This window comes from Heterodontus francisci, chromosome 35 (assembly GCF_036365525.1).
Source record: "Heterodontus francisci isolate sHetFra1 chromosome 35, sHetFra1.hap1, whole genome shotgun sequence".
Lineage (NCBI taxonomy): Eukaryota > Metazoa > Chordata > Chondrichthyes > Heterodontiformes > Heterodontidae > Heterodontus > Heterodontus francisci.
In genome coordinates this window covers 56,662,096-56,685,246 of record NC_090405.1, presented here as the reverse complement: position 1 = coordinate 56,685,246, position 23,151 = coordinate 56,662,096, and the positions used below count along the sequence as shown (strand labels likewise).

The 23,151-nt window shown below is 44.8% G+C and overlaps 1 protein-coding gene across 8 annotated transcripts in view; it reads right to left on the bottom strand.

Moving 5' to 3' along the window:
• The window catches only part of apba2b (amyloid beta (A4) precursor protein-binding, family A, member 2b), a 106,735-nt gene that overhangs the window by 71,226 nt on the left and 12,358 nt on the right, over positions 1-23,151 (bottom strand). The window lies entirely within an intron of this gene.

Below are 23,151 nucleotides of genomic sequence, written 5' to 3'. Positions count from 1 at the left end.
TGACGTACAACATTAATATGGAAGATTAAATGGGGGTGTTGAGACCATGAAAGAGGAAAGTGGATGTGTCCTGCCTAATTACAATCTCTCATACATACCATCTCATTACAGTGTCTGTCACCTACGCCCTGTCACATGACAGTGTCTGTTGCCCAGGCCCTGTCTCATTGCGGCGTCTGTCACCCACGCCCTGTCTCATTATGCTGTCTGTCAACAACGCCCTGTCTCATTACAGTGTCTGTTGCCCACGCCCTGTCATATCGCCCAGGCCCTGTCTCATTACAGTGTCTGTTGCCCACTCCCTGTCATATCGCCCAGGCCCTGTCTCATTACAGTGTCCGTTGCCCACGCCCTGTCTCATTACAGTGTCTGTTGCCCACTCCCTGTCATATCGCCCAGGCCCTGTCTCATTGCGGCGTCTGTCACCCACGCCCTGTCTCATTACAGTGTCTGTTGCCCACTCCCTGTCATATCGCCCAGGCCCTGTCTCATTACAGTGTCTGTTGCCCACTCTCTGTCTCATTACAGTGTCTGTTGCCCACTCCCTGTCATATCGCCCAGGTCCTGTCTCATTACAATGTCTGTTGCCCACGCCCTGTCATATCGCCCACGCCCTGTCTCATTACAGTGTCTGTTGCCCACGCCCTGTCTCATTACAGTGTCTGTTGCCCAGGCCCTGTCTCATTACAGTGTCTGTTGCCCAGGCCCTGTCTCATTACAGTGTCTGTTGCCCACGCCCTGTCTCATTATGCTGTCTGTTGCCCACGCCCTGTCATATCGCCCAGGCCCTGTCACATTACGGTGTCTGTTGCCCTTGCCCTGCCTTATTACGGTCCTTGAAGCCCATGCCCTGTCTCATTACAGTGTCTCTCGCCTACTCCTTTTCGGATTATGGAGTCTCCAAGTCTTATTTTCAATGAGTAGAGAGAAGCTGAGCATTTAGCCTGAGTCACTTGCACCATTCTCAAACAGTCATGTGCAGTATAATGTGGTCACCTCACCTTATGCCCCATTATATATAATGCACCGTTAACAGAATACAAGCAGCAGAAATAATCACAAGATGATGCCGGGTGCAAAGATTTCTGCATCAGTTCTCTTAGCCACCTGTGTGTATTGGCCCTGGCAGAGTGAAGGGTTTCCTGTTGGAGGCAGCTTCCCTCCAGGTTTTTTGGCTTGTGCCTGCTATTCTGACAGAGACTGTGAGGGATTTTAATTGGAAATAATCAGCAGGAAGTTGTTGCAGAAACTCAGCCTTGTTAAACCCTTGCACTGCCTTTGTAACTCAGTTTCACTAATGATGAAACGATTGTTTGCTTCTACATGTCATTTGGAGCCTGGGGAGGTTAGCTCCATGAATTCACCATCCGGTGACACTGACCAGCTCAACACAGTCGATAGATCCAGAGGGTACATGCATCATTGGGAATTTCGGTAATTAGTGACGAAGCTATTTACAAACTCAAGCTTAAATTACAGAAAGCAATTTTATGTCAGTGTTCAGAGCCCTGAGCTTTGACCTGATGATTCAGGGGGTCACTGAAAGCTTCACACCCTTCCCCAGGATGGGGTCCAGGTTGCACATGCCCCAACACCTGCAGCTGGTCCATACACCAGGAATCAGATTATAAGTGTGTACTTTTATTTGCTCGTTCACGAGATGTGGATGTCGCTGGCAAGACCAGCAGTTATGGCCCATCCCTAATTGCCCTTGGGAAGGTGGTGGTGAGTTGCCTCCTTGAATTGCTGCAGTCCTTGGGGTGTAGGTACTGTTAGGAAGGGAGTTTCAGGATTTTGACCCAGTGACAATGAAGGAACGGTGACATAGTTCCAAGTCAGGATGGTGTGTGACTTGGAGGGGAACTTGCAGGTGGTGGTGTGCCCATGTGTCTGCGGCCCTTGTTCTTCTAGGTAATAGAGGCCGCAAGTTTGGAAGGTGCTGTCAAAGCAGCCTTGGTGCGTTGCTGCAGTGCATCTTGCAGATGGTACACACTGCTGCCAGTGTGCATTGGTGGTGGAGGAGTGAATGCTTAAGGTGGTGGGTGGGGTGCCGATCAAGTGAGCAGCTTTGTCCTGGATAGCGCGAATTTCTTTTTTTTTATTCATTCATGGGATGTGGGCGTCACTGGCCAGGCCAGCATTTATTGCCCATCCCTAATTGCCCTTGAGAAGGTGGTGGTGAGCTGCCTTCTTGAACCGCTGCAGTCTACGTGGAGTAGGTACACCCACAGTGCTATTAAGATTCCTTATCAACTTTATAGCAGTTTGACACAACTAAGTGGCTCACATGCCATCAAGAGTCAACCACATTACTGTGAGTCATATCCATAGAAGGTTTAAGGCACAGAAAGAGGACATATGCAGGCCAGACCAGGTAAGGACAGCAAATCTTCTTCCCAAAAGGACATTAGTGAACCAGCTGGGCTTTTATGACAATTGACAATGGTTTCATGGCCATTATTAGACCAGCTTTTTAATTCCAGATTTATTAGTTGAATTCAAATTCAACCTCCCACACAGCAGTGAACATCATTCAAAGAGGTGTTTGCAGGATAATATCAGCGGGAGCAGTGAGATATAGGTAGAGTTCCAAAAAGGAAAATTTTAATTCACATCTTCTAACTATAAACAGAAACCCAATAAACTGACCAGTTAAGTCTGGGCACAGGTAAATCCTGCTGAAATCCAGCAAAAAGGACAGTTAGAAACTAAATGAAAAATGTTGAAAAGCAGAAATGTGCCTCCCAGCGGAATCTGCCCGAGACCACAATTATACAAGAGTTGTACACATAGAGAAACTCCTTTCCTCACCCTGAATGTTTCTGGTTGATAAAGTTCAAGGGTTGTGGCCCAGATACAAACCAACTGGAACATCTCTCTCACACATCCAAGGAAAGGCAATTCCAAATAATTTCACAAACGGGGAGATGGGGAGTTGAGACAGTTGTCAGGTGAATGGGATTTGGATATATGGAGTGTCTCAACCCAGCTGTATGTGTTTATCACAGGATAATTCAGTTACAGAGCCTTTACAACAGACAGCACAGTGACACAGGAGAGTGCAGGATGGGAAGGAGTCCTGTACACACATAAGCATTGTACATTTCTGCACTGAACATTGTCACTATTAGATCTATTTAAAATAGGATCATTATTTTAAAGCTAATGGACTCTATCAATGAGCTGGCCCAACTCAGGCTGTTTAAGATCATAACAAATAGGAGCAGGAGTAGACCACACGGCCCATTGAGCCTGCTTAGTCATTCAATACAATCGTGGCTGATCTTCGGCTCCAACTTCACTTTCCTGCCTCCTCCCCGATCGCTCAATTCCCCAAGATACCAAAATTCTGTCTATTTCAACCTTAAATATATTCAATAATGAAGCATCCACTACCCTCTGGGGTAGAGAATTCCAAAGATTCACAACACTCCGAGTGAAGAAATTTCTCCTCATCTCAGTCCTAAATGATTGGCCCCTTATCCTGCGAATATGCCCCCATGTTCCAGATTCCCCAGCAAGGGGAAGCAGCCTCTCAGTATCTACCCTATCCAGTCCCTTCAGAATCTTGTATGTTTCAATGAGATCACCTCTCATTCTTCTAAACACCACGGAATATAGGCCCAATTTACTCAGACTGTCATCATAGGACAATCCCCTCATCCCAAGGACCAATCTAGTCAACCTTCGCTGTACCGCCTCCAATACAAGTATATCCTTCCTTAAGTATGGTGACCAAAACTGCACACAATACTCTAGTTGTGGTCTCACCAAAGCCCTGTATAAGTGCAGCAAGACTTCCTTATTCCTATACTCTAATTCCCTTGCAATAAAGGTCAACATGCCATTTGCTTTCCTAATTGCTTACCGTACCTGCATGTTAACATGCTGTGTTCCTTCTATGAGTATGCCCAAATCCCTCTGAGCATCAACATTTAAAAGTTTCACGCCTTTTAAAAAATATTCTGCTCTTCTATTCTCACTACCAAAGTGAAGAACCTCACACTTCCCCACATTATACTCCATCGGCCAGCTTGTTGACCACTCACTGAACCTGTCTATATCTCTTTGAGGCCTATTTAGGAAGGATGTGAAAGCATTAGAGTGGCTGCAGAAAAGATTTACAAGAATGGTTCCGGGATAGGGAACTCCAGTTACTTGAACAGATTGGAGACGCTGAGGTTGTTCTCCTTGTGGAGAAGGTTGAGAGGAGATTTGATAGAGGTGTTCAAAATTACGAAAGGGCTAGACAGAATAGATAGAGAAAAACTGTTTCCATTGGCAGTAGGATCGAGAATCAGAGGACACAGATTTAAAGTGATTAGCAAAAGAACCACGGGCGACATTAGGAAAAATATTTTTATGCAGCGAGTGGTTAGGATCAGAAATGCACTGCCTGAGAATGCGGTGAAGACAGATTCAATAAGGGCTTTCAAAAGAGAACTGGACAAGCACCTCAGCAGAAAAAACTTGCAGAGCCATGGGAAAAGGGCAGGGGAGTGGCTCAATATATTGTAACAATTCTATAATCAAATCACAAGCTCTACACTAAAAACTAGTGTTTCAAATTTCCCGTATGTCTTACATTTTCCAGGGAATTTCAATCTCTGTGTAAAAAGAAGCCTGATTATTTTTATATATAGTTGGTAATCAACACCTTATGCTCCTGATTTGTTGTGCATTAAAATTCCTGCAAATCTGTGAAATTCAAGGTGCCAATTGCTGGAATTCCAAACAGATGAAGGTGGAAGGGAAGAAGAGAAAGACTGGAGCACAGTGATCAGAGAGGGAGGGAGACAGACAAAAAGAGAGTGTGAGAGTGAGAGCGAAAGTGTGTGAAAGAGCGAGAGAGAGTGAGGAAGGAAGGAGGGGGGCGAGTGAGAGAGGGGGGAGAAGTGAGCGAGGGGGGGAAATAGAGCGAGGGGGGAAGAGAGAGCGAGGGGGGGAAAAGAGAGCGAGGGGGGGAAAAGAGAGCGAGGGGGGGAAAAGAGAGCGAGGGGGGGAAAAGAGAGCGAGGGGGGGAAAAGAGAGCGAGGGGGGGAAAAGAGAGCGAGGGGGGGAAAAGAGAGCGAGGGGGGGAAAAGAGAGCGAGGGGGGGAAAAGAGAGCGAGGGGGGGAAAAGAGAGCGAGGGGGGGAAAAGAGAGCGAGGGGGGGAAAAGAGAGCGAGGGGGGGAAAAGAGAGCGAGGGGGGGAAAAGAGAGCGAGGGGGGGAAAAGAGAGCGAGGGGGGGGAAGAGAGCGAGGGGGGGGAAGAGAGCGAGGGGGGGGGAAGAGAGCGAGGGGGGGGGAAGAGAGCGAGGGGGGGGAAGAGAGCGAGGGGGGGGGAAGAGAGCGAAGGGGGGGGAAGAGAGCGAAGGGGGGGGAAGAGAGCGAAGGGGGGGGAAAGAGAGCGAGGGGGGGGGAAGAGAGCGAGGGGGGGGAAGAGAGCGAGGGGGGGAAGAGAGCGAGGGGGGGGAAGAGAGCGAGGGGGGGAAGAGAGCGAGGGGGGGGGAAAGAGAGCGAGGGGGGGGGAAGAGAGCGAGGGGGGGGAAGAGAGTAAGGGGGGGAGAGAGTGAGTGGGGGAGAGAGTGAGTGGTTGGTCCAGTTAAGTTTTTGGTCAATGGTAACCCCCAGGATGTTGATGGTGAGGGATTTAGCGATGGTAATGTCATTGAACATCAAGGGGGGAATTGTTAGATTCTCTCTTGTTTGAAATGATCATTGCCTGGCACTTGTGTGGCACGAACGTTGCTTACCACTTATCAGCCCAAGCCTGAATGTTGTCCAGGTCTTGCAGCATCTAGACATGGACTGCTTCAGTATCTGAGGAGTCGTGAATGTCACTGAACATTGTGCAATCATCAACGAACATCCCCACTTCTGACCTTATGATGGAGGAAAGGTCATTGTTGAAGCAGCTGAAGATGGTTGGGCCTAGACCACTACCCTGAGGAACTCCTGCAGTGATGTCCTGGGACTGAGATGATTCACCTCCAACAACCACAACCATTTTCCTTTATGCTAGGTATAACTCCAACCAGTGGAGAGTTTTCTCCCCCAATTCCCATCGAGTTCAATTTTTCTAGGACCCCTTGACGCCATACTCAGTCAAATGCTGCCTTGACAGTCACTCTCACCTCACCTCTGGAATTCATCTCTTTTGTACATGTTTGGACCAAGGCTACATTGAGGCCAGGAGCCGAGTGGCTTTGGTCGAACCCAAACCGAGTACTGATGAGCAAGTTATTGCTGTATAAGTGCTGCTTGATAGCACTGTTGACGACACCACCCATCTCTTTACTGATGATCAAGAGTAGACTGATGGGGCAGTAACTGGACGGATTGGATTTGTCCTGCTTTTTGTGGACAGGACATACCTGGGCAGTTTTCCACATTGTTGAGTAGATGCCAGTGTTGTAGCTGTACTGGAACAGCTTGGCTAGGGGGGAGGGGGGGTAGCGCTAGTTTTGGAGCACAAGTCTTTAGTACAACACTTTTTTTGCTGTCACGTGGAATGAATAGAATTGGCTGAAGACTGGCATCTGTGATGCTGGGGACCTCAGGAGAAGGCAGAGATGGATCATCCAATCGGCAGTTCTAGCTAAAGACGGTTGCAAATGTTTCAGTCTTATTTCACTGATGTGCTGGGCTCCCCCATCATTGAGGATGGCGATGTTTGTGCAGCCACCTTCTCTGCTTAGTTGTTTAATTGTCCACTCCCATTCAGGACTGGATGTGGCAGGAATGCAGAGCTTTGATCTGATCCTTTCATTGTGGGAGCGCTTAGCCCTGTCTATTGCTTGCTGCTTCCACTGTTCATACAAACATACATATGAACATACAAATTAGAAGCAGCAGTAGGCCCCTCGACCCCGCTACACCATTCAATAAGATCATGGCTGATCTGATTGTGACCTCGACTCCATATTCCCACTTATCCCCAATAACCTTTCACCCCCTTGCTTATCAAGAATCAATCTACCTCTGCCTTAAAAATATTCAAAGACTCTACTTTCACCGGCTTTTGAGAAAGAGAATTCCAGACTCACGACCCTCTAAGAGAAAAAATGTCTCCTTATCTCTGTCTTAAATGGGTGACCCCTTATTTTTAAACAGTGACCCCCCCTAGTTCTAGATTCTCCCACAAGAGGAAACTTCCTTTCCACATCCACCTTGTCAAGACCCCTCAGAATCTTATATGTTTCAATCAAGTCACCTCTTACTCAGACCAGCGGATACAAGCCGAGCCTGTCCAACCTTTCCTCAGAAAACAACCCGCCCATTCCTGGTATTAGTCTCATGAGCCTTCTCTGAACTGCTTCCAACGCATTTACATTTTTCCTTAAATAAGGAGACAAATACAGTACACTGTACTCCAGATGTGGTCTCAACAGTGCCCTGTATAACTGTAGCATAACCTCCCTACTTTTGTATTCAATTCCCCTCACGATAAACAATAACATTCCATTAGCTTTCCTAATTACTTGCATTCTAACCTTTTGTGATTCAAGCATTAGGACGCCCAGATCCCTCATGTTATGAAAGTACTTCTGTGTTTGTTAAATATATTTTTTGAGGAATTCAAAGTCAAACTTAAGAAATGTTGGACCAGTTTTTTCAAGAGGGTCATCAAGAGGACACTGAAAGGACTTGTTTGCCAACATCATTTACTGATTGTCACATGACCCAAGTTAAAAATAGAACAGAAACCCTGGTAACCGTGGAAGATGTGTACAGAGAAGTGACAAGTCAGAAGGTGGACTTTCTGTTTCCGGATTCACTTTTGAATTGTTTGGAGTTGGGAATGAACTGTTTAAAAGGGGTTGGAGTTTTTAAAAATAAAACTGAAGGACAAAACACCATCTTAGCCCAGCCTGTTCCATCTCTTTAAAAAGCCTGTAGAAGAAGGAAAGAACTTCCAAGGAGAGAATTCCCAAGGAAGGAGAGAAGACCACAACCCAGCTCAGCTTTCCAGCATCTCTCTAAAAGACCCTACGAAGTGTACGGTGTCAACTCATCTCGTCTCCTATCTTTGAAGAAAGGCCAACTAAATTAATTCCCAACATCGCCTGAAAAGAACTGGACTAAAAGATCCCAGTGACCCGTCTACATCTACTTGGAGACTAGACTGTATGCCAGTTTTGGAACACGACATATCTCATCTGATTTTTCCTCAAGAATGAAGAAGTATTTAGCTTAAGTGGTTCTTTTGTCTTTTTTTGGTAACAGAGCTCTAAACAACAATCCCTTTTATTTTCCTGGTTAACCGGTGCATGTGAGTATGAGGGGCTAAGATAAAAAGGCAACTTTACTATTTCAATCTGTGTTTATGCGTTACTTCTTAACTGATTAAAACTTGTTTTATAATAAACTGATAATTTTGTTGTTTATTAAAGAAACCTGGTTAGTGTATTTTGTTGTGGGAAAAATAGAATATATGATTGACCGTATCAGTAAGTGGGAAAATTTAAATATACGTTGTGACCTGTGGAGAAGTAGGGCTAGAATGAACAGTGCACTCCTCCTGCCACGGTCGTAACACTCTGCACCTCAGAGCTCTGCAAACTCTCACCAATTAAATATGCTTCTTTTTTATTCTTCCTGCCAAAATGGACAATTTCACATTTCCCACATTATACTCCATTTGCCTGATCTTTGTCCACTCACTTAACCTATCTATATTCTTTTGTAGCCTCCTTATGTCCTCTTGACAATTTACTTTCCTAACTACCTTTATGTCACAAGCAAATTTAGCAAGCATACCTTCACCCCCTTCATCCAAGTCATTTATATAAATTGTAAGAAGTTGAGGCCCCAGCACAGATCCCGGCAGCACACCACTCGTTACATCTTGCCAACCAGAAAATGACCTATTTATGTCTACTCTCTGTTTAAATGTTAGCTAGCCAATCTTCTATCCATGCCAATATGTTACCCCCCTACACCATGGGCTTTTATTTTCCGCAATATCCTTTGAAGTGGCACCGTATTAAATACCTTCTGGAAACCTAAGTACAATACATCCGCTGGTTCCCCTTTATCCACAGCACGTTATTTCTTCAAATAACTCCAATAAATTGGTTAAACATGCTTTCTCTTTCATAAAACCTTGTTGACTCTACCTGATTACCTTGAATATTTCTATGTGCCCTGCTATAACATCTTTAATAACAGCTAACATTTTCCTTAAGACAGATATTAAGCTAACTGTAGTTTCCTGCTTTCTGTCTCCCTCCCTTTTTGAATAAAGCATGCATGTAATCCTGTTTCATAGCTTCACCAGGTTGGCACCTCTTTTTTTTTTGTATGGCTGGTTCTGCTTTCCTACACTCCTCACTGAACCAGAGTTGATCCCTGGCTTGTTGGTAATGGTAGAATGAGGGATATGACGGGGCATGAGGTCAAAGATAGTGGCCAAATACAATTCTGCTGCTGATGGTCCACAGCGCCTCATGGATGCCCAGTTTTGAGGTGCCAGATCTGTTCTGAATCTATCCCATTTAGCACAGTGGTCGTGCCACACAACATGATGGATTATATACTCGATGAAGTCAGATCTTCATTTTCACAGGGTCTGTGCGGTGGTCACTCCTACCAATACTGGCATGGAGAGATGCATCTGCGACTGGTAGATTGGTGAGGGTGAAGCCAAGCAGGTTTTTCCTCCTTCTTGGTTCCCTCACCATCTACCGTAGGCTCAGTCTGGCAGCTATGTCCTCAGAACTTGACCACCTCAGGCAGTAATGGTGCTGCCAAGCATTGGTAATGTGCATTTATGTCCCCCACCCAGAGTCCTTGCTACCCTCAGTACATCTAACTGGTATAAAACCTGGAGGACTACGGATTCATCAGATGAGAGAGGGCAGCAGGTGGCAGTGTTGAACTCCAGAAAACCTGTTATGGAAGGACAATGCTGGAACTTAATTTTCTCAGTTTCATATTTATTGTGCAGAATAAAAGGATTACAAACATGTAGCTGCTCACTCAAAACCCTCCGCCAGTCTCAGTAAGTGTCTGCTTATAAGTGCTCAAATAAGACCTCAATTAACACCCTCCACCTGCATATAATCAAACAACTGATACATGATTAACAAATGAACAGATTCCCTTCTTTCTTTTATAATACAACGTGGATTAATATGCTCAAACAACATATCAAAATAAATTCCATATTATGCACAAATTAACATGCTCGAAGAACATATCAAAATAAATCAAAATAAATTCCATATTGGGTATAAAGTATTACATTGCGAGACGCCCCCTCCTCTAGCATGCCTAACAATTTCTCTGTACTAGCATTTATTTTTGTGAAACAGTCGGATAGCTGATGATTTGCATCTACCCATCAAGGTTGGAGATTTCTTTTCTCTCCAGCATTTGTTTCAATCCAGCAAGGTCAATACGTAGTCTTTTCTCACTCACACCTTTTGTAGAGTGTACATTGTCCCACAAAGAACAATTATCCACATAACATTCGATGGGTATCCTATCTACAGTATATTCCTTGTTCAGAATTTCACCCAAAATATTTGACAAATAGAACCCTATATCCACTGCCTCCACAAGATGCAGTGTTTCCGCAGCTAAAGTGCTTTTAACGACCTGTTTTATTTTCTTAGCCTCCCAAGCTAATGGACATTTCCCATTTTCACCCATCAGAAATATTATGAAACCAGCTGCACTCAAATACCCATCAGCAAGATTAGCATGTGAAGCATCACTTAAACTTATTAGCTTCATGTTCTTTGGGTTACCCAAGGATGGGAGCTTCACGACACATTTCTCCAGATTTAGCTCTTTTAATGTTTTACTTGCCCTGAAAATATTCTCAACTTTCGGATGTTTCATCATCGTGCTTAACTCCAGTACATCAAAACTAACATCAGGCCGTGTCTGAGAGCACAACCTGTTTAATTAACCAATCAAGCTTCGCAATTGCTCAGTCTCTGCTTTAGATATATCATCTTTCTGTGATGACCTAACACGATTAACCGAGATGGGAGTAACACTCTATAAATAGGAGTGTTGATTCAAACTTATTCCAGACTTAGTCTGCTTAATATCTAAACCAATATATTTAAAAGGACCTACAAGCCGGACTCCCAATTATAATTCTGCCCTAATCTTAATAACATATTTCTCAAAATCTGCAGTACCACCCCATAAGAAATCATCAACATGCATCAAGAAGATGCCTGAAAGCTACCCTTTATGATACCATTAACACATTGCAGTATCTGCTTTTAGTTGAACACAACTAATTTTCAACAAAACAGATCTCACCAAGAAATACCACAGCCTGGAAGCATCATTAAGGCCAAAGACGCATTTGTTCAGTTTCCGTAGTTTTCCTTCTGTATCTGCTACCTCTTTGGGTGGTTTCAGATACACTTCTCTCTGAAATGTATCACCCTGCAGAAAAGCAGCTTTTGTGTCAATGGATCCCATGAATGCATTGGCCAGAGAGCTAAAAATATTTTCAAGATTACTTTTGCAGCTGCAGAAGAGTCCCCTCTAACATAAACTAAACTAAACATCGGTATCACCCAGTCACTCTTCAAAACCCCATGCAACTAGCCTCGCTTTAGCCTTATAAGGTCCATTGGGAAGGACTTTTTCAGTACAAATCCAACAATGTGACAAGGCTGGCTGTCCCCTATCTGGTACCTCAGAATAAACTCCAAACTCTCGCCAACTCTCTAATTCATTGTTTTGTTTATTTTATTAGTTTATCCTCAAGTTGATTGGCGGCCATTAAAATTTCACGATCAAGAGATATTCTGCTTCTAGTTCAATTCCGAGACTGCCCTCTCGCCTTCATTTCATTGTGGAATCTGCTTAAACTACAGCCTCTATTAGCACTTTGATGTCTTTCGGGACTACTGCTAGAAGATCTCCCTTGCACATAATTGAAGGCTCTTTCTCCAGTACGTGATTGCTTCCTTACACAAGAGTTACTTCCAGACCCACTATTGGAACTTGCACTGTGTTTTCTTACGCTCCACTCTTTCATACCATTCTACTAGTCCATGGACTTTGCTTCTAGCCATCATCTTGAACATTTAACCAATATTTAAACTTGCCTGTAGATTTTCCTGCACGTCCCACAATTGTTGCATCCCTCCATCTATTAGACCCCTCTGGAATATATGTCACCCAAGTACCTACTCAGGTCAATTGGCCTTTGGATGTGATAGCTCTTTCTTGAGCATCATAATCCCTCACATTACTACCCAACCCTTGATCTACCGTATTCTGTTCCTCAGGACCTTCATCACAAAACACATGAGTATTTGAGGTACAAGGTGCATTGTTTCCCTCTATCAATTGCTCAAACTCTAAGATTTTGTTATTGTTACGACCAGGTGAGAAAGGTGTCTAGGGGTCCCTCTCAGCCTTCACCTGGTCTTACCGTATTAATTTTAATTAAGTTTAATTTTAAACACACCGTATTTTTAGCTCCCCCTTGGTGAATCCTTTTTCACCGCTTTCCAGTTATAAGGCAAAGAAACCAGCACAACCAGGTTTTCTTAGGTTTAAAGAAGAAAGATTGAAATTTATTAGACTTAAACTCAGTTGACGCGTACGGATACACGACACGCTCACACTAGCATGCATATGCAATACATACATGCAAATAGAGACAGAAAAGAGAAGGGAAAAAATAAAGTGGAAAATTTGAGGCAATATCTGAAAAGTTTTTGTTACGGTTCTTCAAGCCCACTGTGGAGTCCTTGATTGTACGTAGATCTTGCTTTTCGTTGGGGCCCAGTATTCTTCTTAAACCTTGTTCGCTGCAGGAAACTTTTCTCCCTTGGCAATCATGTGGATTCGGAGGCTTTGAGAAAGAGATGGGAGCAGACAGGAGAGCTCTTCTCAGTCCAGGAGCAAACAGTCTTTCTCTTCAAACTCTTTGTGGCCAGTTCAAAAGACCCTGGAGCAGCCAGTCATGTGACCAGCTGCTCTAACCAGTCTCGGACTGTATCACCTTAGCAATCTCTGGAATACTCGTCTTACACACAATACCTGGTGATCAAGATCCACTGTGGGTTGAATGTGTCAGGGAATGGTCCTTTATCCTTCCAAGCACTGTATGTTAATATGCAAAAGCATTTTTCCAGACATGGCTGATCTGTTTAACAAATCATTTTCTTGCTCCAGCAACAGTTTAAAATCAATGTTCATGACAAAATTAATGTGCCTCATTCTTGGCAGGTGGGGGCCTAGCATGACATTATCATCCCCGATCAATCGCAAAGAATGAAGCTGAACAGTTTGATTCCCATGCTTGATAACTAGTGTCTTACCATCATGACCGATTACCTTACCAGGGCCCTTCCATTCCCTAAGATCCTCTCGTTTATAATACACCATGGGCGGCACAGTGGCGCAGTGGTTAGCACCGCAGCCTCACAGCTCCAGGGACCCGGGTTCGATTCTGGGTACTGCCTGTGCGGAGTTTGCAAGTTCTCCCTGTGTCTGCGTGGGTTTCCTCCGGGTGCTCCGGTTTCCTCCCACATGCCAAAGACTTGCAGGTTGATAGGTTAATTGGCCATAATAAAATTGCCCCTAGTATAGGTAGGTGGTAGGGAAATATATAGGGACAGGTGGGGATGTGATAGGAATATGGGATTAGTGTAGGATTAGTATAAATGGGTGGTTGATGGTCGGCACAGGCTTGGTGGGCCGAAGGGCCTGTTTCAGTGCTGTATCTCTAAACTAATCTCAGATGGCCTTATACAATGCCTCACAGCTCTCCAATTTTCCTCAGAGACCCCAGCCTTGACGAAAGCCCATCTCCCTGCATGTAAAGCATTCAAATGTGTAGAAAAAAGTGGAACTAATTGTAGTACCTTCTACAGCAGGAGGACTGTCATACAATGCAGAAGGCAATTTGGGATTCTGCCCATAGACTAATTGATAGGGACAATATCCTCCAACCATCTGAAGTGAATTCTTCGCATGAACTGCCCATGCCAGGGCAGTTGTCAACTTTCAGTTGGCTGGTCAGCTAAGATTTTATGCTGCGTTTAATCACCACTGTGAGATTCCTTTCACAAAGCCCACTGCTGAAAGGAATTTCAGCTGCAGTATTCATAACCATAATGTTCATGTTTTCATATATGTCTCAGATATTGTCATTGGCAAATTCCCCTCCATTATCAGTCAGAAACTTAGCCGGTGCCCCAAGCCCAGTCCCTATCCATTTCTCCATAATTTTGTCTGTAATCAACATTTTGTCCTTGCTATTTATTATTGTGGAAAGACTATATCTAGTTGCTAGGTCTATAAAATGTAGAATGACAATATTCTTGACTCTGTCCCACACCTTTAAATCCATGACACTATCTTGTTAAAGTCACATGCCAATGGAAGGTTGACAACAGGACGTGATTGTGTCCTCCAATACTTTTTACAGATTTCACACTTTTCACTAATCTCTAATATCCTTGTATACTCTCCAACAATCACACCTGCATCCTTTAGCAGGGATCTTAATCTCTGACAAGAAGGGTGAGCAAATTGTCTGTGTAACTTTAAGACAATTTGTTTCTCTGATTCTTAACACCTGATGCTATTAATACTGTTCTAGCACTCTGACTAGAAATATCAGGTTTTGTTAAGGGTATACAATGATGCCCTGACTGGGTAAACTGCAAATTTCACTGACTTTCCAAAACAATTGCTTTATCATGCTCCATATCTAGTTTCATTTGTGCCTTTTTCAGTGAAGGCTTACTCAACTGTAAAGGTATCTCACTAGAGACTACATCAGTACTGATAAAGTGGCTTACTCCAACTATTTTACATGAGATTACTATTCTCTTCAGTGACTTCAATGTGTTGTCATCACCAAACCTAAAGCTGGTGGTACTTTTATACTCCTGAACCTTCATCTATCCTCACTAAGTGAATCCAGATAACATTATAACCAATCAGTTCCACATACAGTCGACATGCAAGCACTATCCAATACAGCACAGTTGAACGAATCTACAACTAACACGTTCATCGCAAGACTAAAACTCCTTGTGACTAGTACAATTCATTCAGATTCATCAATATCTTGCTCTTCTGCCTCAGAATGCTCTGCGTCTTGTGTTATTTTGAGGACTCTGCCCCTCCGCTTAGGGCAGTTCATTGCATAATGATACTTTGAGTCACATCTGAAGCACCCATCAATGATTCCTTGGGCATTCCTGGGATTCAGTCGCCGATGATTGCTATTCCAATTCTGTCTTCCACTGTAATAGTCAGACCTGCTAAAGGTGCTTTCATCCTCATTCCTCATCTATAACTCTTCCATTGTACTTATGCCTGCTTCAAGTATCTGGACCATTTTGAAATCTAGTAAACATTGAGTCCTCCATCCTTTGTGTCCTCTGTTTGTTATACCAGGGCTGCAGGAAATGACCATTTCCCCAGGAATTTCTTTAAGGCAGCAGACATTTGATCCAACAGGGAGTCTTTGTCCAAGAAGTGACCCACAATTAGAACCAGGAGCCTATCCATATGCGACACCCTAGCACAATCTCGCAATTTAAATGCTAGCACTGAATCAGGGATCTCCAGATTGAATTTCCTTAATCTTCTATACAGTCTGTTAAAGTCCATGATATATTACTCCATTAAATAACCATCTGTTTTCCAACGTTTATCAAAGTCTGACAATGCCTCATACGCATTCAATAGGTCATCTTTCTTGTAAATTTCATCAAAGAATTCTAAGAGAAGATCCAACCCTTCATCAGTATCCAACTGATGAGCATCCAGTTCACAAAACATTTTACTGCTGATTTTACTTTTGGTAGGAAGTGAAAACGCCAATGCCATACGTTGTTTCCTCTTTGGTAGGGATGTAACCCATGTTCACATATCCACTTCATTCCTCCACTGGTCATATGGTTCAGACTCAGAGAACATCGGACGGTAATCATACCCAGACAATTTACACTTGCTTTTTGCCATATTTTCCACAATCGCCCGTAATATTTTAGTTTTCTATATGAAAAAAATTCCTAGTTTCCAACCTTCAGCTTTAGGCAACCATCCTTTGCTACCATGTTGGACTCCAGAAAGCTTGTTATGGAAGAATAATACTAGAGCCTGTCTTTTCTCAGTTTCATACTCATTGTACAGAGTAAAAGGATTACAAACATGTAGCTCCTCACTCTAAACCCTCCCCCAGTCTCAGTAAGCGTCTGCTTATAAGTACTGAACTAAGACCCCCAATTAACACCCTTCACCTGCATATAGTCAAACAACTGACATACAATTAACAGATTATAAGCAGGAGTTTTCCTTGCCCATGTTTGACCTGATACCATAAGACTTCATGGGGTCCGGAGTCAATGTTAAGGACGTCCAGGGCAACTCCCTCCTGACTGTACACCATTGTGCTGCCACCTCTTGTGATGAAGGTGTCTGGGATATTGGCTCTAAGATATGATTCGGTGAGGGGTGTCATGCTGTTGCTTAACTAGTCTGTGCGATAGCTCTCCCAATATTGGAGCCAATACCCAGATGTTAGTAAGGAGGTCTTTGCAGGGTCGATTGGGCAGGGTGTGCTGTTGTCATTTCCGATACATAGGTCAATACCGGGAGGTCCATCCGCATTTTTTTTTTAATTCTTTCATGCGATGTGGGCATTGCTGGCAAGGCCAACATTTGTTGCCCATCCTTATTTGCCCTTCAACAACTGACTGGCTTGCTAGGCCATTTCAGAAGGCAATTAAAAGTCAACCACATTGATGTGGGTCTGGAGTCACATCTAGGCCAGACCAGGCAAGGACAGCAGCTTTCCTTCCCTAAAGGACATTAAAGAACTAGATGGGTTTTCACAACAATCCGGTAGTTTCGTGGTCACCATTCCTAAGACTAGCTTTTAATTCCAGATTTATTAATTAATTGAATTTAAATTCCACCAGCTGCTCTAGTGGGATTTGAACCCATGTCCCCAGAGAATTAGTTGAGGCCTCAGGATTACTAGTCCAGGAACATTACCACTATGCCACCATCCCCTTAGACTGCAGCACAGTGACGAGGGAAGGAGAGAGAGAACACGAGCACGCGAGCGGAGCACAGTGGCGAGGGAAGGAGAGAGAAAAGCACAGCGATGAGGGAAGGGGAGAGAGAGAGAGCGTGAAGCACAGTGATGAGGGAAGGAGAGAGAGAGAAGAGCACAGTGACGAGGGAAGGGGTGAGAGAGAGAGAGAGGTACAGTGATGAGGAATTCTCTTTCTATTCTTTCCCATCTGTCACTCGCTCTCTCCATCTCCACTTTGGAGATAGGGGAGTACTTTGCAAAGTCATAGGGATCAAGGATGGGTTCTTTGAGGGGTTGGGTGATGACTGAAGGTTTGAAAGGGACCAGGACAATTCCTAAGGAAAGAGAAACATTTGCAATGTCTTCTACCATGAGGGTCAGGAAGGGCCCCTATCAAACTCACAAATGGCATCCTATGTGACTGTGACAAAGGTAAACTTCTCCTCCTCATCCTTCCCAATCTTTCTGCAGCCTTTGACATGGTTGTCCACACTACCTTCTCCCAACGCCTCTCCATAGTCGTCCAGCTGGGTAGGACTGCACTCACCTGGCTCCAATCTTGTCTATCTAATCTTAGCCGCAGAATCACCTGCAATGGATCTTTTCCCCTCCCTAACCCCAGGATCTATCCTTGGACTCCTCCTATTTGTCATCTACATGCCTTTATTATTTCTAGACTTCAGTATTGCAACACACTCCTGGCCAGCCTCCCACGTTCTACCATCCACAGATTTGAAGTCATCCAAAACGCAACTGCCCGTGACCTAACTCGCACCAAATCCCATTCACCCATCAACTCGCTGACCTCCTGGTTAAGCAATGCCTCGATTTTAAAATTCTTATCCATGATTTCTAATCCCTCCAAGACCTCACCTCTCCCTATCTCTGTAATCTCCTCCAGCCCCATAACTCTCCGATATCTTCACTCCTCATGGTACTTTGGGGACATGGGTTCAAATCCCACCACAGCAGCTGGTGGAATTTAAATTCAACTAATAAATTAATAAAAACGTCGAATTGAAAGCTAGTCTCTGCCACAAAATCATTGATTGTCGTAAAATCCTATCAGGTTCACCAATATCCTTTAAGGAAGGAAACCTTCCGTCCCTACCTGGTCTGGCCTACATGTGACGTCGGACCCACAGCAATGACTCTTAACTGCCCTCTGAAATAGCCAGGTATGCCACTCATTTGTACTGAACTGCTACACAAATGGTGAAAAGGAATAAAACCAGACGGAACACCGGGCATCGACTGAGGCACCAGAAACAACATCTGCAAACCCAACCCAGTCAACTCTACAAAGTCCTCCTTACTATCAGGAGGCTTGTGCCAAAATTGGGATGGCTGTTCCACAGACTAGTCAAGTAACAGCCTGACATACCCATACACACAGAATCACCACCATCCTTGGGCATGTCCTATCCCGCCAGCAGGACAAACTCACCAGAGGTGGCGGCATAGTGGTATACAATCAGGAGGAGCGTCTCTGGGAGCCCTCAATATTGTCTCCAGACTCCATGAGTCTCATGGCATCAGGTGCAAGGAAACCTCCTGCTGATTACCACCTACCGCACCCCCCTCAGCTGATGAATCAGTGTTTCTCCATGTTGAACACCACTTGGAAGAAGCATTGAGGGTAGCAGGGCATAGAATGGGTGGGGACTTCAATACCATTACCAAGCTCGACCGAGCTGGCCGAGCCCTGAAGGACATAGCTGCTAGACTGGGTCTGCAGCAGGTGGTGAGGGAACCAACAAGAGGAAAAAGCCTATTAGACCTTATTCTCACCAATCTTAGGCCCAAACATCTTCAGCTGCTTCATTAATGACCTTCACTCCTTAAGTTCAGAAGTGGGGATGTTCGCTGATGATTGTAAGATGTTCAGTACCATTCACAACTCCTCAGGTACTGAAGCAGTCCATGTCCATATGCAGCAAGACCCGAACAACATTCAGACTTAGGCTGTTAAGTGGCATGAAACATTTGTGCCACACAAGTGCCTGGCAATGACCATTTCAAACAAGAGAGAATCTAACCATCTCCCCTTGACATTCAACGGCATTACAATCGCTGAATCCCCCACTATCAACATCCTGGGGGGGTTATCACTGACCAGAAACTAAACTGAAGCAGCCACATAAATATCATGGCTACAAGAGCAGGTCAGAGGCTGGGAATCCTGAGGTGAGTAACTCACCTCCTGACTCCCCAAAGCCTGTCCACCATCTACAAGGCACAAGTCAGGCGTATGATGGAATACTCTTCACTTGCCTGGATGGGTGCAGCTCCAACAACACTCAGGAAGCTCGACACCATCCAGGACAAAGCAACCCGCTTGATCAGCACCCCATCCACCACCTTCAACATTCACTCCCTCCACCACTGACGCACAGTGGCAGCAGTGTGTACCATCTACAAGATGCACTGCAGCAATTCACCACGCCTCCTTTGACAGCGCCTTCCAAACCCGCAACCTCTTCCACCTAGAAAGACAAGGGAAGCTGACACATGGGAACACCACCAAGTTTCCCTCCAAGCCACACACCATCCAGACTTGGAAATATATCACCGTTACTTCACTGTTGCTCGATCAAAATCCTAGCAGTCCCTCCCTAACAGCGTATACTGGCAGCAGATGGACTGCAGCGGTTCAATAAGGCAGCTCACCACCACCTTCTCAAGGGCAATTAGGGATGGGCAATAAATGCTGGCCTGGCCAGCAATGCCCACATCCCAAGAAACAAATTTTTTTTAAAAGCTGTCTGAGCTGGAAGCTCTGGAATTCCCTCTCTACCTCTCTTTCTGTCTTTAAACCACCACTTCAAAACTACCTCTGAAGAAGGTAGTTCCGAAGAAGGGTCACTGACCCGAAACGTTAACTCTGCTTCTCTTTCCACAGATGCTGCCAGACCTGCTGAGTGATTCCAGCATTTCTTGTTTTTGTTTCAGATTTCCAGCATCCGCAGTATTTTGCTTTTACTTCAAAACTACCTCTTTGACTAAGCTTTCTTTGGTCATCTGCCCTAATATCTCTTTATGCAGCTCAGTGTCAAATTTTATTTTATAATGCTCCTGTGAATCACCTTAGGATGTTTTATTATAATACAGGTGCTATATAAATGCAAGTTGTTGTTTTTGAAGTCTGATGATCAGCAGTTTAGAGGGAATATAATCAAAAGAATAGGAGGTGGGTCTCATGTACAAGATGAGATCAGAGAGGACATGAGGGGAGATGAGGGGAGATCGGAGAAAGATGCAGATTCAGGCCCAAGGTAGTGGGGAACCACAGAATGATAAAGCTAAGATGTCCATTTCATCCATCGTACCCTGGGGGACGCGAGGCTTGGTGGGAAAACTGAAGGGAGGGATGCGTCAAAAATAGCTGAATGGATGATCTCAATCTTACTACAAAGAATTCCCTGAGCTCTTCACACATTGTTAAAGGTGAGGATATAGGTGACTGGGAAGTGAAGTTTAAGAGACACTTGGTAGTGCAGAAATAATGCCAAGAGTTATCTTTGCATTCCAGGATGATCCTGGAGTAGTGAGTAGTTTTGGCAGAGGAAATCAGCGGGGGAATGGGGGCCATCCAGAGCGGGAGTGAGCAAGGGTTTTACTGGAGAAAGGGCATCAAAGGCAGAGGTGAGGGAGTGATTGAGCAGAACAGCTGCTGCAGACATGAAATGGCAAACAGAGAGCCCAAGGTTTGACAGTTGTGAGTTTGAAAGTGCCATTGTAAGTGACCTGGAAAAGAGCTTTTCTCTAAGGGTGGATACAGAAGCAAGTGGGGTTGAAAGGCAAATGTGAGTGTGAGAGTTACATACAAATGATCAAAGATAGCCTTGCATGTAACAGAGACAATGGGAATATGGAGGCAAGGTCAAGAGGGTGACTATGAATACGTGAGGGCAATTTTATATGGAGAAGTCAAGGGAGGATAGGAGGGAAGTGAACTCAGAGAGCATGGTGAGTTCAGATGGAAGTTGAAATCACTGAGGATGAGAAGTTCCTGTGTGCCCGATATAGTATAGACCCTTGTTTTAGCTCTAGAGGTGCACACCACTTACCTCAGTTCAGATATTGAGACAAATGTTGGCAAGGCTCAGGGATCCAAAGTATGTGCTGGAAATTAACTAGATAAAACAGCAGATTACCAGCACAGATTATTGGGAAGTTTCCCACTGCCTCTCCATCGGCAGCATTATTAGGTCATTAGCTTGTCGAGTTATTGGCAGCCAAGATTTCGAGATCCTGGTGACAGCTCTACAGCTCCAGTGACCAGGGCTAGTGCTGACCTGCTCAGCTCAGAGATCAAATCCCATAGAGACCTGGTTCCAATCTTCCATTGTTAGATCCGTCATGTTGGAGCCACTTAGACCTTTAAAGGAACCTCACTAGATAGGCTTGCAGAATGGGAAGACAAGTGGCAGATGGAATTTAATACAGACAAATGTGAGGTGTTGCATTTTGGCAGAAGGGATAGGATGAGGCAATAATTGCACAGTTCTAAAGCATGTGCAGGAACAAAGGTACCTGGGGATGCATGTGCATCGATCTTTGAAGGTGACAGGACATATCGAGAGAGTGGTTAGTAAAGCATATGGGACCTTGGGCTTCATAAATAGAGGCATAGCACATGAAAGCAGGGAAGTTATGCTAAACTTTATAAAGCTTTGGTTAGGCCCCAACTGGGGTATTGCATCCAGTTCTGGTCACCACACTTTAGGAAGGATGTGAGCGAGGGTCCTCGGGAGGGTGCAGAGGAGATTTACCAGAATGGTTCCAGGGATGGAGGATTTTAGTTTCGAGGTTAGGTTGGAGAAACTGGAGTTGTTCTCCTTGTAGCAAAGGAGATTGAGGGATGGTTTGGCAGAAGTATACCAGATTATGATAGGCTTAGATACGTTAGTCAAGGAAAAACTGTTCCCATTAACTACGGTACAAGGTCTAGGGGACACAGATTGATGTTTTGGGCAACAGATGCAGGGGGAATATGAGGAAGAATTTTTTTTATGCTGCGAGTAATAATGACCTAGAACTTGCTGTCCACGTGGGTGGTGAAAGCAGAGACAATCAAAAACTTCAAAAAGAAATTGGACTGCCACTTGAAGGAAATAAACTTACAGGGCTATGGGAATCGAGCGGGGGTGTGGGACTGACTGAATTTCTCTGAGGAGAGCTGGTATGGACTCAATGGGCTGACTGGCCTCCCTCTATGCCATAAATAAAAAAATGACTATGACTATCTCTGTGTGACAAGAACATGCACGAGCACAACCTCAAGTTATGCAGCATCAGTGTTGACATGTGAGGAAATCTCACCGCTGATAACACTTGCTGTGATCCAGTGTTGCAGAAGACACAAGCATCAGTCCACAGATCTCTCAAAGCAGCAACAACCTGCTGATTAGAGCATGGCTACCCGACCAGACCCAACGACATGTGTCGGGTTCGATTAGGTCACTCTTCCAGATCTGGTATTCGGGCTCGGTCGGGTCGGGCCAGGTCGGACGCAGTGCTGCCTTTTGGCACAACCTCTTTTATATAATTAACTTTATTCTGGCAGTCGGGTTGGGTCAGGCGCGGGGAAAAATCAGAGGACTCGGGCCCGAATTGGGTTTGGTTGGATGTGGTCGGGTCGGGTTTCAATTGCATACCCGAGCGTGCCTTTACTGCTGACAGAGAGGCCTCTGGACCTGATGGATAATCTGGGTCTAATGATACACAATTTGACTCTCTGCTTCTGGCACATTCATGCGGACCAGTTCTCTTTTCAACAAGCTTTGAACAGCAAAACACTCTCCCCCCAGGCTCCCCCAGGAAGCAGTCTCTGTAACCGTGAGCTGGAATTGCAATAGGGGGACCACAGTTACCGTTCAACACCCCATCCCTGGCCTGACCCCTTCCCACGGCTGCATTAAACCCCTGAAGCACAGCGCTGCCTCTGTAAACAGCGACACGTGGGCTTCACAACATTTTCCCTCACAACTGCCTCCTGGTCTCCATACATTTTTACGACGGCAAACATGTATCGCCCTAAACAGTGGCAGTGCCTTTAAAGCAGCTTCCCTGAGATGCCGAGACTGTGCGGACTCCGCACCCGCACCCACACCCACCCG